The sequence below is a fragment of the Podarcis erhardii genome, assembly GCF_964252035.2.
Source record: "Podarcis erhardii genome assembly, chromosome: 5".
Taxonomy (NCBI): domain Eukaryota; kingdom Metazoa; phylum Chordata; class Lepidosauria; order Squamata; family Lacertidae; genus Podarcis; species Podarcis erhardii.
Genome location: NC_138509.1, coordinates 63,340,179 through 63,357,480, shown reverse-complemented (window position 1 = coordinate 63,357,480; position 17,302 = coordinate 63,340,179).

The following is a 17,302-nucleotide window of genomic DNA, read 5'->3' as shown; positions in this document are numbered from 1 at the left end:
CTCTGCTTTAAATCTAAGCCTTTCTCTGTCCTGGGGTTTTTGTTGTTGCATGGGGGGGGGGTAACTATTAAAAGATTGGCTTCTAAAGAGAACAAAATACCCACAGGAGCTGTCCCTCCCTCCCTCCCTCCCTCCCTCCTCTCTCCCCTCCACGCCTGTTTTCTTTGAATAATTGCTGCCTAACGCAAAATGCCCTTGGGGAAAATATTTATTAAATGGAAACCATTTCCCTTGAATCCCCAAAGAGCCCGGGTTCTTGAAGGGCCTATTGGCTCTGTGCACCTGCCGAGTTTAAAACTGGTCCAACATCAGCCTTCCCTCTCTTCCTCCACACACCCCGCCCCGCCCCTCGACCCTCTTCCATACTTTCCCATCGCCTCCTTTAGCTCTGTAGCTGCTCTCTTTCGAAAGGCTCGTCAGAGTTAACAGGAGTTGGGTTACCTTCCCTTCTTTTGTAGATCCGAATCTTTGATGATGCCTTTTCCGCGTCTCGGGGTGGGGGGTGAGGAGAGAGGGTGTTTTAAAATATAGGAATTCTGGGGCTCATTTAGCCAACTGCATGGTTCATATTTGATTTTGATTTTTACAAAAAAATGGAAAAAGAGCACGCCAGGTAATTTTACACCAGTTATTTTAAAGCTGTCAGGATGTAAATATAGGCGCCTCATCCATTTGTTTTATTCCAATCAAGTAAATAATAATAATAATAATAATAATAATAATAATAATAATAATAATAATAATACTATCCACTATGCCCCGTGGTGTTAAACATTCTTACCAATATAAAACCATATGATCTGCAGCACTGTCTAAGGGGCGGGACGGGAACCTGTCATTTTCTTTCCTCTCCGTTGTTAGGGGGGGCCCTGCAGAATAATGCTTACCAATTAGCCCCCCTTCTCCCAACCTCCACTGACGATCTGATTTTACTCAACTTCCTATTTAAAGCAATGGAAGGCCAGTTTCAGTCCTTACACCTGTACAGAGAGGCGTCTTAAACCGCTCTCCGCAGGCAACACCTGCTGCCGACCTCATCCTGGTTCATTTCAAAAGATCTCGGAAGTACACACACACACACACGGGACACAGAAGCGCGCACACAAATATTCCCCGTGCCGCCGGCTTTCTCTCTCTCGAAATCAGTGCCGTTGCCTGCCGAGAGTCCAAACCATAGTTTTGTTTTGTTGTTGTTGTTGTTTTTCAAGCTTGGGAAGAAACAGCAGCGACCAGCTCTCCCCGCGCTTGGCAACGGCGTAGGTAATATATCGCAAATATTTTCAGAACACCAATCATTTTTCAGCCAGAGACATTCTCCCCCCTCCCTCTGCGCCCGGGGCCCTTTGCGTTTTGCTCCCCAAGGTATATTTAGAGGTTACATGCCCCATACGAGCGGCTGGTTCATGCATATGTAACGCATCGGTGCTGTGCTGCGTGTGTATTGGTATGTCTTTTTCGAACGGAATCCTCCATCCGACCGCCCCCGCTTCTCAGTTCTGCCACACATTTATCCAAAGGAAGGTTTCTAATATATCAGTGTCTAGAGCAAAAAAACCACAACACCCACTGTTGGTGTGTTGTTGTTTTTTAATGCAAGGCAAAGAGTGGCCTTTGATTCCTGAATTGCATGTGCATGTGCGTAATATATATGAAGTGATCTCCTGAATAGAAAACTACACTAACAGTAGAGAGAGAGAAAACGCATGCCATTTCAAATGCTCAGGAGGATATACATGGATTTCGTTAGCTGCCACGATTTAAATAGCTGAAGTCTGGGACTTTGGCTTCTGCCTGTGGCGATGCACGTCCATACGTCCCTTTTTGAGACAACATCAGACATCTTCTCCCACCCTCCCCAACTCCCACCACCGTAAATTGATGGCGCCTGCGAATATGGCTGTATAAAGCTTATTCCTCCCGCACTCGCCGGCGTGCTCCGGTCCTGTGGGCTCAGCTCAAGTAATGGCCGCGCGCGCCTGCTATTTCAGAGCCCGGCGCGGTGCTCAGCAAGCAAACCCTGGCGCAGGCCGGCTCCGCTCGACATGCGCTTTTACGCGGCAAGAATGGCATCATTGCAAGGGTCCGCGTAGACGGCTTGAACGCAATATGTAACTTAAGTAAACGGGCGTGATTAAAGAGGCGTTTTCCTCCGCTGTCGATTTTTATACTTCCAGATTTAAGATGACCAATAGTGATAATCTATGAGCTCGCTCCCCTCCCTCCCTGGCAGAAGTTGAAGGCGGCGGTGGCACCAAAACACCGACGAGAGAGCTGATGGCGCGCGGCACGGCGCTAAACGTACACATAAGCAGTGCTTTTGTGGGGGTACGCGGGGGTACGCACAAAGAAACATTTTGTGAATCAAAGTTTGGCCTCATTGAGGGCAGTATTTCAGTATGAGTCGGAAAATGAGAGTACCCCTAAACATTTTTTTTTAATAAGAAAAAAGTCACTGCACATAAGATACATAATTCACCAGGTCGGAGGAAAGAGCCGCAGTCCCTTGCCCTCACATCCTATCCCCGGGGGAATTGGAATATGATTCAAAGGCGGCAACAGACGTTCCTTAGTAAATTTCGTTGGCTATTTGGAGGCGAGGACCCTGGGAACAGGTGAGCGCTCCCTCTCTCCCATCATGCACCCGCAGTGGCAAGGGCGCGCGCGCAAGTGCGCGCACACTACTTTTTCCTCGGTCAGAAAACTCCTGGAGAAATCACTTGACACCGTTTGCCTGCTTGTATTAGGGCGTTGGGAAGTGGGGACTGGGAAAGAAACTATGGTGCCTATCAGGCCAGGAGGAGACCCCAACCAGGCGGGCAAAGAGAAGCGGGGTGGGGAAGCGCTCGACGTGTTGTTGCTTAGTCAGGGCTACAGATGCTGTTTGTCTCCGGGTGAACAAAAGTCCTCTCCAAAATACTTGTAAAGCGCTCTCTTGAACTGAATTTGCGCCCTGTTTTAGAACATAGCTCACGATCCTGACTGATTTTTTTTCTCGCAACTTCCACATTCTCTCCTCAACTGCGAAAATAATCCCAGGTCTAAATCGGGTCTCTGTAAGGGGCTACCCAAAGCAGCTCCCCTCTTGCCCGTTCGCCCCCTCCGACGTCTTGGGAAAGCTCCGAAACAACTCAGGCGCAGCGCAGTGCGAGGGATCCTCCTGCTTAGCCTAAATGGACAGGGGTCATTCATCAGCTGGGACTTCAAGTCTCAAACTGAAATGATTGTTTAGCCTCGGGGCAGGTTCCCTCTCTGCCTCAATTCCCCACCAGCAACTAAAAAAAAGCTGGGGAGGGTAGAATCGGAGGACCAATAGGAGAGAAACTGCTACCCAGAGCCCTTTGCCAAGGCAAACGTCTCTCCCGCGGCTCATGGCCGTAGTCTGGGATTAGTCAGCAGCCAGATGCGCCTTGCGCGGGGCAGCCAGTTTCCTAATACGATCCCTTCTTCGGGCGCGCGGATTCCTCCCATTCCCAAAGAGCACTGGGATCTTTTTAGCCGGGGTTGCTGCGAGGGTCTGGATGGGAAGCGCTGATTCCCGATTGTAGCTCAAGGTCGGGAGTTCACATGGACCAAGGTGCGCAGAGCCACGAGGCAAAGACCCGCGCTTGATAAAAGGCAGGAAAATCACATTACAGACCTGAACTTGGGTGTGCGGTCCCTTTGACTCAGGCTCGATGACATATCGGTTCTTTCCTCCTCCTTTCCTGCCAAATTATATTTTATCCATTTATTTATTTTATCAAAAACATTGTTATTGGGGATGGGTGGGAGGAGAAGTATGTATTTATTTGAGGCGGGGGGGGGCATGCTATCATTTCCCCCGCTTAGAAACAAGTGAAATTGGGTCTCTGGGTTTACAAAATAATCCAGATAGCAAGACCAATCGTTTGGGAGTTGAAGGCTGCCCTTTGTTGGCTGTCGAAGACCCTTTCAAAAAACACTCCATAATTGTTGGGACTATTGATGGAGCGAGATTGCTCTGCCAATAAACTCCGCGACGCTCGTCTAGGCGCGTTTAAGCAGCCGGGGAGGGAAATGGAAAGCGCGCGCACGCACACTTTCTCTTGCATTGTGTCCACATCGTTCCTTCCCATGGGAGGAACACCCAAATGGGGGATTCTATTGAATAGCCCACTAAGTTCCTCATGGAATTCCAGCGACCTCGTCTTCAGGAAAAGAGAACTCCCACCTGCTGCAAAGACAAATCGCTCGACTTCAGCAAGCTTGCGACGAAGTTTGTGGGGCTGGTTTCCCCTCCCCTCGCTTCTTTCCACCAAAAGGTATACAGGAGAGAAGGGTGGGGACAGGGTTATAATTGCGCGCGGGGGGGGGGTTATCTCCAGCAAAGCAAAAGATATGAGTAAATGCTGCGCCCGAAGGCAGTTCAGCTTCCTTTGGGAATCGCGTTCAAGCCCAATTAGGAGGCGCCCTCTGCACAGGCGAATGCCATCCCGGTTTAGAACTGGGCGCGCTTGCTATTTCGGGGGCAGGAGAAAATAGTAGCGAAGCAACAGGACAAGGACCGACCAGGTTTAAGTATTATTCTCTTCGGCACCCATCTAACTGGACGCGCAGGAGAAGTCATGATTTCTGAGTTAAATTGGAGACGGGGCGGGGGGGGGGCGGGGAGCAAGTTAACCACTTCGTTTCAATGCTAAGAATGAATCAACTTTAAAGTGCGTTGCTTTTCACGCACAAAAGAGCAAAGTCAACGGGGGAGTATAAGGGTCTCAGAGGGTGCGTAAGAAGTTTTCGAGAGACTGTCAGGAACTTCAGCATCTCAAACCATTCCCTGCCCTCACATACTCTACGCATGCAGTTAATTCCCTTGGCGATGTGGTTTTCTGGAGTGGCATTTTGATGAAAATATGTAGACCCGAAGTATTGTGCGATATATATGCAATACATACCCAGACATTTACATGCCACGAGCTCCACTAAAATAAGTGCGGGCGCTCAATCCCTTTCTTCTTCTTTCGGAGAGTCCCCAGAGTAGTTACAAGTAACAGCATTTAAGATTGCGATCCTAAATATGTATTGGCAACTATGGGACTTACACTGATTAAAATTATTAGGATATGGCTAATAGTTTCAGCAGAAAGCAATACAAAACTATTAAAGCAATGGAGAGATCCGACCACTCTTCTTGCTTCTGCTGCTATCATTATCACCATCATCACCAATAACCACGATGACGATGACCACTACCATCTCTTTGGTCCATCTATTCCTGTATCTTTAAGGATGGTTGTAGGTGGCATTGGTATAGCAGTGATGCTCAAAGGATCACTTTGAGCATCACTGCTGATTAGCCTGAATTAGCCTGAGAAAAGATAAGTGAAGTTAATAGCCCTTAGTCATGGATCAAAGCCCTCTTCCTTGTTCAAGAGGCCACCGTCCTAAACATATTAACATGAAGAAAGTCCAGTTGATTCTAGAGGGGGCAACTTGTTAATAACATGCTCAGGCTAAGTTCAAGTCTCTGTTCTTATTTTCCATATAAATTCCAGTGTTATTTTTGGAATTGCAAGCAAACACATTGGCATCTGCTGGCATTTCAGTTTCTTTCACAAACAACCACTTCATTATTGTTATTTATTAAATTTCTATGCTGCCCTTCATCCAAAGACCACAGGATGGTTTGCAACATAAAAAATACAAAATACAAAATGAGAACACAATATACACATGAAAACAAAAGAAAACCACCAACTCCCTTCACCAAACACATTATTATTATTATTATTATTATTATTATTATTATTATTCATTGAATTTGTACATAAATTTATTAAATTTCTAGAGTCACACCTGAATGCTGGCCTGCAGCTTTTAAACATCTTTTAGAATTGTCAGATTTTGTTATCTCTTACTTATTCCCTCATTCAAGGACCACTGCAAGTCAAATGAACACCTGTCTTTCAACTGCCACATGAATGGTGTTAGAATAAAATCTGAGGCGAGGCTAACACAGTCTTCAATTTGGCCCTCCTGTGTCACAGAAAAGCCATTTTCCTGTCACTCATATGTAACGCATGACTGTCTGTGGCTGCAGTCATATAGGAAAGTATCTGGAACTAAAACACCGAATGGGGCTTACTTCTGAGTAAAGACACATTGTATGTACACATACCTGGGAGCAAGCCCCAACAAACACAGTAGAATTTGCTTCTGAAACATTATTATAACTCTCATATATTTGGATATTTTTTCCTAAATTACATGGAAATCTGTATATGCCATCATTTATGTAGCATCACTGCAGAAAGTCTATTTATGTAGCATTACTGCAGTAAAACTTCTCTGGACAATAGTCAAGGGGGAAAGGAGCAGAAAGTACCTTGGAGTAAGTTTCAGCCAGTTGATTTAGTTAACCTTTTAGCACAGTAATCTGAGGATTGTTCTATTGAAATATATGTGCACATATACTAGAATATCCATGAAAATGTGTTTGTGATGATTCTGAAGGAAAGGGATAGTTTTCCTTAAGTGCAAGGCAGCACATTTTATTAAACTGAATAACAGAACAAAACCACCCCTTATTGCGAGAAGGAAGAGTCACCTTCATTTTCTTCTCTATCAAACAAATATGTGATATTTCCTATTATGATAACATCCCCAAATAGCTTCACAAAAAAAGCTCAAGTTCCATCAGTATTGTGGAAAATTCAGATATTTTTCTTGCCGGTGTGTGTGTGATATCGGCAGTGATTTCAGCCAAGCGCTGCCTGCTCCTGTTGCCATAGGTTCTTTTTACTAGAATTAACAGCATAACCATTTCTCCCTAAAATGCAAATATTTGCTACTTTTGGATACAAACTTGAAGGAAAAGGCATTGCTTTTGTCTTTTTCATCAGACCTAATATACAGTGGATAGAGTTGGCTATTTGCACTGCGCACTGGCAGGCCCTTCAGCAGTTCAAATATGTTTGATTTTATCTGTAATTTAAAACAGAAGTTGATTAACTGGGGTACTTAACTGATTAAGTTTAGTTGCATGACAACTAAGGAATCAACCTAACACTAGAAATTCAGGGTTACTTTCAGGCAATAAAACATAAAGAACACAATTTGGAGAAAACTAACAGCATTTATTAAATCAGTAAAACTTACTGGGCTCTTAAATCTTGTTGGCTTCAGAGGATCTCTTAATTCACATTTAACTTTCTAACATTTACACTGAGAATGGGAAGTGCTGGAAATGTGTTAGATGCCAAGAAAAGTTAACTTAAGGAAGTCCCCTCCTCCCCACTGCAGCTCACTACACATGCTCTAGAAAGCCTCTCTGGTGGACCATTATGAACAATGTGGGGTGGGACACAGTAATCTGTTGGGGGAGAGTGGCCCCCTTCTCTTCTGAAAACTCTTATAACTTTTTTCAATAGAACATTTGGCTCTCCAGCATTCAAAATCAAATCAGCCACCATTAAATTGTTTAACTAGGAAGGATTAGACTGCAACAAAAAATGGCCTTCAAGATGTCAACAAAATGACCTAATTTGTCATGTTAAGGGAAAGTTATAATCACGAACTAGGTTGGTTACTCCTTCTTTAATGGGAATAGACCAAAAAAACTGCCTAGAGCCTTGGAGGATATGTCTTAGCTATCCGACTATGTCTATAACTATGTCTTTCCATACTGAAGGCACGCCTCAGCCTTATTGGGGGGGGGGGTGAGTTTGATTAGGAATTGGTCACTTCCCAGTCAACAACCATAAAATAATCCAATCATGGAACTGCTGCGCAGGAAGGAAGCATGTAAATAACGCTCCCCCCTTATGAAGATAGAAAAATATACCGTATTTTTTGCACCATAACACTCACTTTTTTCCTCCTAGAAAGTAAGGGGAAATGCCTGTGCGTGTTATGGAGCGAATGCCTACGGATGGCAGGGGGATCTGCTGCAGTCATGAGCAGAGGATCCATGGTTCCCCTTCCTTCCCTCCTCCATGGCTCGCTTTGAAACAGCAAAGCGGGAGAAGAGCCCCTGCAGTGGTGCAAAAACATGCTTACAAAGCATGGATCCACATGGATCCTCAGGATTTTTGCATTGGGCTACCCCAAACTCACCTTCAGATCACATGTCTGTGGCCACGGCATGAACCACAAAAATCATACATCCACTGTTTCGTTTAGAATATTTTTTTTCCTCCTCTAAAAACCATGTGAGTGTTATGGTCGGGCGCGTGTTATAGAGCGAAAAATACGGTAATGACATTTGCAGTCTCTACCTCCTCTTCCTCAACAAGTGATCAGCTGATGTTTAATTAACAGTTTATAATTGTGTCCCATTCTGGTATTAAAGCCACCAGCAATTATTATATGAGGGCCTGATGTCATGACAGATATAACACATTGTTTAGATTTTCCCATATGCATTTCCTACAGTTCTTAGATTCTGCAGACTATATCTATCTATATCTACCTATTATCTATCTATCTATATCTATCTATCTATCTATCTATCTATCTATCTATCTATCTATATCTATCTATCTATCTATCTATCTATATCTATCATCTATCTATCTATCTATCTATCTATCTATCTATCTATCTAACTATCTATCATCTATCTATCTATCATCTATCTATATCCCTGCACTAAACCTTGGAGCCAGGTAAACCTAAAAAAAAACCATGGAAGGTGGAAGAGATGGGAAAATACAGGGATTAGATAGTGGCTCTCAGTTCGCTAGATGCTAAAATGATCAGCTCACTCTGAGCCTTCCCCTTATTTGTAAATGTAGGCAAAGCTAATATGAGCCTTGTAACAAGGCAACTCATGCAAATAGGGGTTCAATGTGCCATGGGTCATCTATGCTAAAATAGCTCTCTCAGTCTGATAGTTTGTAGTTACAGATAGGTAGCCGTGTTGGTCTGCCATAGTCAAAACAAAACAAATTCCTTCCAGTAGCACCTTAAAGACCAACTAAGTCAGTTCTTGGTATGAGCTTTCGTGTGCATGCACACGAAAGCTCATACCAAGAACTGACTTAGTTGGTCTTTAAGGTGCTACTGGAAGGAATTTGTTTTGTTTTGATAGTTTGTAGTTTTTAGTCAATAAGTTTGACTGACTGACATTACTAAGAAATCCCAGCAGCAGTGATAATTAGCTAGAAGTGAAATATCAGGAAGGGATGGTCCAATTCAGAATACGACCGAATGAAATTAATTATTTGGAAGAATGTGGATTTGATACTTTAAACCAATTATGTTCAATGATTCCATTTGTTTTTGAATTTCGCTAAAGTTTGAAAACAATTATTGTTAATTGGTTTGGTGAATTGTGCCCCTGCCATAGGCGTAGCCAAGATTTATGTTAGGCGGGGCAGGCTTTATGTTGTGGGGGGCAGAACCTCAGTTAGTTAAGTATTTTTATTGATTTACTTGATAGGGGGGCAGCTGCCCCACCTTGGCTATGCCAATGGCCCCTGCTACACTTCCAGAGGTGTCACCAGGATCTTGAAGCACCCTAGAACTCTTACCCTCCATTCAAACCCTTCAAACCCTTCTTGTTGCTGCCTCTCTCAAGGAAACTGGTGTGCTGTGGTGGGGCGTATTGCCTATACATTGCCATGAGCATCCAATCATGGGGACTTCATTTCCCTGTTGTTGATTGTGTCCATGCATGTGCAGCAGTGTCTATGCATAGCAGGAGTCATGGGAACTTACATTCCCCAAACTTCCATGCCTAAATGCTGCTGTGTGCATGCTTACCGGGGGGGGGGGGGGTGTCCAGGCACACAGTTTCAGTGAGCCATCCCCACCAGTCACCTCACAGCAGTAAGTATTGTGGAAAGAAAACAGTGGCGAGGATTTGTGGTACAGAATGGGAAGCAGCAGGACGTTTTAAGTAGGAGGCCAACATGTGAAAATTGGGTGCATGACTTCTGTCTGGCCCCCTGCTATTCTCCTAAAATATACAGTAACTGGTGATATTAGAGAGAGTAGATTACAAATAATTCTATTATTTTGTCATGGGTTGTCTGAGCTTGAAGCTAAGAATACTGGAATATAAGGAATCTCCATTTCATGTTTCAGATAAGTCCATTTCTATCTCTTTTGGGTGAGGCTGCCATTTGTATTCTTAAAGGTGGAGAAACTTGAAGTGTTCTTAAAAACAGTATTATTTTAAAAAAAAACACACACACATGCAGATACTATTTGTGGAGGGTCTATTTATTATATGGAACATTGTGGCAGTACATAAAATGTGGTTATCTGAACTATGTCAGCATATATCCTTCCAGTAGCACCTTAAAGACCAACTAAGTTAGTTCTTGGTATGAGCTTTCGTGTGCATGCACACTTCTTCAGATATCTTCTTCAGATATCTTCAGGGTATCTGAAGAAGTGTGCATGCACACGAAAGCTCATACCAAGAACTAACTTAGTTGGTCTTTAAGGTGCTACTGGAAGGAATTTTTTATTTTGTTTTGACTATGGCAGACCAACACGGCTACCTATCTGTAACAGCATATATCCTAAAATACTTAAAAGTCAGATAAACTTAGTCCAATATTCATCCAGCATTTATTGCTTCACATTTCTAGGCAGCTGTATTATATTTAAATATTATTTATACCAGGCATTAGTATTTTCTATATATGATAAAGATTATATGGCACACAGAACACAACTTAGCATAAATTTGTGTTAACTACCTTTCTCAATTTTAAAAACATCTTTCTGGATTTTTAACCTGTTCCTGGTTAGTAAAATGGAGCCACTTCCAATTACTGGTACCACTAGCTTTTCTGGGGAGGGTGTTTAAATATAATAAAGTTGTCTTGATGTTGTTTCCTAGATTTACTACAGCCCATTGTGATCCTCTTCTTTATGCAGAAGTTCTGTTGTGGTATTTTCAGGAACACTGGATTTTCTGGGTCTCTGTCATTTTGGCTTTTGAGCTGGGTATGACACAGATTACACTTGTGTCCTTGGTTAGTGATCTTTATGTAAAGTATCATAATGAAAATTAGAGCTGGAAGCTTTGACCGGTTTGACAGTTAGATTAATCAGTCAAAGCCTGACTTGATTCATCAGGAGATGACCATTTTAATCAGTAACAGCGAATTCTAAGTGGTGGAGCTGCAAGTTAAGGTCACACTTGTTTGTTTGCTTATTTATTTAGCTAATAGGAGTCTTGTATGTTACTGTGATGGAGAATGAAGGAGAAAATGGTAACATTTATTCAGGATTTAATTGGATGATTATGAAGAGGAAATTGTATTAGATCTCTTACATGTCGTTGCATGCAATGGTTTCAGGCATGTAGATTTTGGTCCCTCAGAGGTGGACCTCAGTGTCCAAGCTGAATGATGGGGCTGGAGATGCTCCTTCAGGTATACTGGTATGAACCTCTTGGGTACCCTTCCAGGGTAGTAGGTACATCTGGGGCTGGTTCAGAGGGCAATCCTTTTTTCTACTCCAAATATCTGAAAACGAGGAATCAGCCCCCGAGGTCATGCCAAAGAGATCACAAAGAGTTGGACTCACAACTAAGAAACACACAATCATTTGCAGGGTACAATGGGAGAATAGTTGTCACTCGTTTCCTGTGGGTGATGCAAACACTGTCACCCAAAATTGCGCTTCCACTGCTCGGGCATTGTCCCCAGCTTTCCAGGCACAATACATTGTTGTTTGAAAACTATATAGATATCTTCTTTCTTGTAAACATGGTCAGGTCACAGCTCCTTTGTCATACAATGTATTTATCTCTATTGTATCATTAAGAAGACAGGGAGAGTAAATGAATACCTCAAAACTATGTAAAACCTATTGCCAATTTCCTTTACCCACTCCAACCCAGTTAGCACTCATCAACTAGGTTCTGAGGATTACACTTGCAGTCTCTACTCTGGCCCTCAACTATTTATCTCTGAAGTCTCTCAGGTTTCTGTTAGGACTTCTGATATAGTTTTCACCTTGGTCCAGCAATCTCTCCTGCCTCAGGAGCTTCACAACTCCACTGACTCTTGAAGGTGGCCTCTCTGGACATTTTCACTCCCTCATATACCTCCTCAGATCCAACCAATGATTTCAGTTCTTGAGTTTTCTCAGTTTTTCCAAGCCATGTTGTTCATTAGAACGTAAGAAATTCTGTCTTCTTCCCATGATGGCCACGGTCTTCCTCTTATCAACAACCAACCCACAGTGACTCTCCTTGAAGATTGACCCCACTCTGGTTCAAGTTTGCCCTATAATTTCCAGCTAGGGCCTCTCTCCAGCCAATCGCTTCAGAGATGCCCCTTTCATCAAGCCACCACTCTGGTCCAATGGAATGAGGCAGAATATCAACTGTCTTTGACCAATCAAAATTTCAATCATTTATCTCTGTGTATAAACAGGACCTCACTCTCAAAACTATTTTGTTTTTCTTGGTGATGTGACAGGCACCTGCAGCTCTCAGCCACTACAGTGGTACCTCGGGTTAAGAACTTAATTCATTCTGGAGGTCCGTTCTTAACCTGAAACTGTTCTTAACCTGAGGTACCAGTTTAGCTAATGGGGCCTCCCACTGCCGCTGCGCTGCCACCGCACAATTTCTGTTCTCATCCTGAAGCAAAGTTCTTAACCTGAGGTACTATTTCTGGGTTAGTGGACTCTGTAACCTGAAGCATCTGTAACCCGAGGTACCACTGTACCAGGCATACACAGCTCATAATCGAAAGCCTGGAGCCCTAGACAGCTCATATACAATTCTTCAAAACAAAACTTTACCTCAGAAGTAATCTTAAATAATGATTTCTACATACGCACACACGTCAAATTTGCATAAATACTAAGGATAGCTTCTAGTTTTCACTTCAGATTTCTTTTTCTGATGAGTCACTCAGTATAATTGCACAGATTTGAGTTCTATCTGCGAAAACAAATATCATAATTCCCCCCAGTCAGATAAGTGCTTTATGAATATTAATTTGGGTTTTTAATCCCATCCTTTCTCATGTTACAACAATTAAAAAACCAACTATATAAAAATAAGTTCTCAACACATAGCATATAAAACATCAAGATATCCTCTCTAATTCTAATAAGATCAAAATCCAAATTCCTCCTACCCTGTGGTACCAGTTTGAGCCTATCAGTGTGGTACCAGTGCAGAAAGGTGAAGGACTTTAAAAGCAAACAAACTCTTAAACCAATGCAGCTGTGTTTTTGAGATAGTTTACAATGATATAATACTAATGAAGCTGGTGAGGTCTTCCACAAGTTTTCCCAGGTGTCAGGGCTGACTGGTGGCGTTCTTGACTCCAACAGCATGTTCAAAGCTCTATGCTTCAAAAGATCTAGTAGCTTAGCATTCCATATTAATGCCCTTTGTTGGGAAGAATCACTACCAATTGGGCAATTTCTCCTGCCACAGTATCAGCAATTAACCAACCATATTCCTAAGAGCGAATTAACAACATGTTAGCAGTTAGGATGATCTTTGATTATCATTGCTTTTAAGTTACTGTTCTCAGTCAGGTTAATAGAAACACATTCCTGTGCTGTTGCATCCTGAATTCATAGCCCCTTTGATAAGATAACTCCTTCTACAATGGCTGTAACCTGGTTCAGAAACCTGCAGCCAGACTAATGATGATATCTACTAACTTTCCCAGTAAATATTCAGGCACTATCCACTATGGGGGATGGAATACCAACTAAGAAGCAGCCAATGAAAACATCACTCATATAATTTGATCATTTTCAGTGGAACTGTTTGGGCCTTATAGTTTTCAGAGAGAAATCTAGTTATATTACTAACAAATTCATAACTGTGCAAGATTATTTGTAGCAGAATGTTCCATTTGGAAACACATCTCAACTTAAGCAAGATGTAAGTGTGGATCTTGCTAGGTCCCAAGTGATCGCATGTTATGGGTCCAGTATACCTGAAGGAGCGTCTCCACCCCCATCGTTCAGCCAGCACTGAGGTCCAGCGCCGAGGGCCTTCTGGCGGTTCCCTCACTGCAAGAAGCCAAGTTACAGGGAACCAGGCAGAGGGCCTTCTCGGTAGTGGTGCCCGCCCTGTGGAACGCCCTCCCACCAGATGTCAAAAAGAAAAACAACTACCAGACTTTTAGAAGACATCTGAAAGCAGCCCTGTTTAGGGAAGCTTTTAATGTTTGACACATTATTGTATTTTAATATTTTGTTGGAAGCCACCCAGAGTGGCTGGGGAAACCCAGCCAGATGGGCGGGGTATAAATAATAAATTATTATTATTATTATTATTATTATTATTATTATTATTATTAGTTATTCATCCATGTTCAGTTCTGACTAAATAGTTTCCACTTGGCTTTCATACCAGTCTAAGGAAGAAGAAGAAGAATAAGAAGAAGCAGCAGCAGCAGCAGCAGCAGCAGCAGCAGCAGCGGCAACGGCAGCAGCTGGATCTTAGTGTCCAGGTTGAACAATGGGGGTGGAGATGCTCCTTCAGTTAACTGGTGTTTCCAGACTGAGAAGAATTCCCGAGGCAACAGCAGATAAACAAAATAAAATTCTGAGAAGTATAGGTCTTAATGTGAAGGAAGGGCCATAGCTCAGTGGAAGAGCATTTGCTTTTTATGCAGAAGGTCCCTGAGATCTCCAGGCTGTGCTGGGAGAGGACTCTGTCTGAAATCCTGGAGAGCCATGGCCAGTCATAGGCTGAGAGCCATAGACAATACTGAGCTAGATGGATTAATCGTCTGACTCAGTGTAAGGCAGCTCCCTATGAGTGTTTATTTCTTAATTAATCATTCAGGAACGAGATCTACAGTCTCACAAAACTTATGACCTGCCAAGCTGAATGAAACCCACAGGCTGTGTTTGGGATGCTATAATTTTTTTTATGTGCTACTTGTCTAGCACCGCAAAAACAGAGACTGCAAATTAGTAGCAGTCAAGCACCAGACAGGCCAAAAATATATGAGCAGTAGACTGACTTCATCTTGGTGGGTCACAAGTCATGCAGGTCACTGAACACAACCTGCAGTATCACCGTAGAGAAGGCAAACAGAATGTTAAAATAACAAATTGTGAAAAGTAAAAAAATATACTGCCAAAATATCATGACCTGAATACAGCGTCACATTTTGGCTGCCCATATTGACCCAAAGGCACTGGAAAATATACCATGAATTACAAATGACGTTGGGAGTGGGATTACAGAATAACCTTTAAAAGGCCTTAAACCCTTAACCTGGGGCTTAATAACCGGGCAAAGGAGTGGGGGGGAGGACAGGAAGGGAGAGAGATAATAAACATGCAGCATCATTCAAGGAATGGGGAAAGTGATTGTGCACAAACGAAGCCACTGTCAGGATGGTTAAATAGTGGATCTTCCCCCCTTTTTGCCCTATCAATGCATGCTAATGGGGGAAAATAACCACACTCTGATTGGTAGCAGCTCAAGATCTAGGTGTTTGCTTTTGCTTATAAGACATTTAGTGCAACGGGAAACAGATGGGTAAACCAGCTCTTTATGGGAACTACTGAATTAATGCTGTGAGTATGGAACAGAAAGATGGGAAGCAGAGACCACAGGCTGCAGAGCTGAGTGGATGCCAAAGTAAAACACAGCCGGCATGATCTTTTTGATGATCTCTTGATCATCAAATTATCAAAACACAGTTGCTACAGTTACAACTGGAGGGGACGTAGGTTTGAAATCACAGTTTGAAATTAGCTTCTTTGACTCCCAGTTGGTTTCTTGGCCCAGTTCAAAGTTTTAATATTGACCTTTAAAATCCTAAGCCCAGTATGAAGAATCTGTAACCCTCCAAACAATGTTGGACTCAAATTCCCATTAGTCTCAGTCAGCCTAGCCAATGGACAGGCATGATGAAAAGTATAGGACAATAACACCTGGAGGACCACAGATTGTCTATTCTTGATCTAAAAGATCTGGGCCCAGGGCATCTAAGGACTGCCTGCTCTCATATGAACCTACCCTTAGCAGGAGATCTTCCTAACAGGTCCTGTTTCAGGTTTTTTTTTGCTGTTCACAGTTTGGCTACTTAAGTCAGGAGCTTTTTGACAAGAGCACTAAAATCATGGAACTCCCTCCCTGAGGAAGTTCACGCCAGTTTGAAGGAATGCTCTGTTCTATTTTTGTTCTAATTCTATTTTGCAATGGCATTCTGCTTTATAAATTTCACAATTTGTGAGCAATAATGGGGAAAGCTTTTGCAGTTTTAAAATAAGTTTATAAATACTGCTAATATAATAACAATAATTGGCCCCAGAGTGTAGATCTACTGAAAGAAAGGATATTGGGTTTAGGTTAGATATAAAACACAGATTCCTATTTACACAGCACAAAACTTACAAGGTTTTAGGGTTTGAAAAGTCCACATGGGAAAGGAATGTACAGTAAGTACTCCTCCTATGACACACTTTTCATTGTGGTTGGGCTATATAGAATCGTCTTAAAATCTTGGCTATATGTAGAAGTGCATCTCTATAATTTGTTTTTTATGTGTACTGAATATCTTTCATGTATGCTCCTGTCATTCTTTGTATGATTATGTGGTTAGTTTGTACATATGTTTATGATAAGCCAAGAAAAATATATTTGTAAATGGAAGAAAGGCAACTTCTCCTCATTGCTGAGTCCAGGGAATCAGAAGGCTTGAGCATCCCACAACATGAAATGGTTTTGAAAAGCCATAGGCTCACTTACATTTACTCCAAGACACAGCAGCCTCACTACTAAATCAGGCATGTGAAAATCCCCACCAGAAAGGCTTTGATTAGCCTCACCCTTCTGAGTAATAAAGATGCTGCTTTCAAAATATCAAGGCGATAGACTTGCCAATGTGATGTCTGTAGGAAATGCAATGCACCTTTATGGATAAATGTGCAGTGGCCCCGGCTGTCTATGTATCCTAGAGCTAAAAAGAAAAAAGGAGACTGAAGCATCATAAATGAGTCAAGTCTTCATTTATTCAATGCACACTATTTGCATGTAGAAGCAATTATAGCCTAGGCAAACAAAGAACCAAATGTTATTAGAATGTTGTGCAAATAATATCACATTTCAAGGGGATGTGTAAAAAAACCACCCTTATTATCTTTGAACATCAATTTGCAAGCAAAAGTGGTCCCCTGCCATTGCACAGAGGAGGGGAGGAGGATGAGATGATAAGAGTTCAGTTTGTCAGACAGAAGCTTTGTGGTGATGGCATTAATAAAATGTCCACATCTGCTTAGGAATTCCTGGTTCCACCAAACAGAAAAGCATCCCAGCAATCCCAGCAAACCTTACCAGCTGCCCATAAAGAAGAAAGAAGAGTGAGCAACAATGATTTTTTAGATC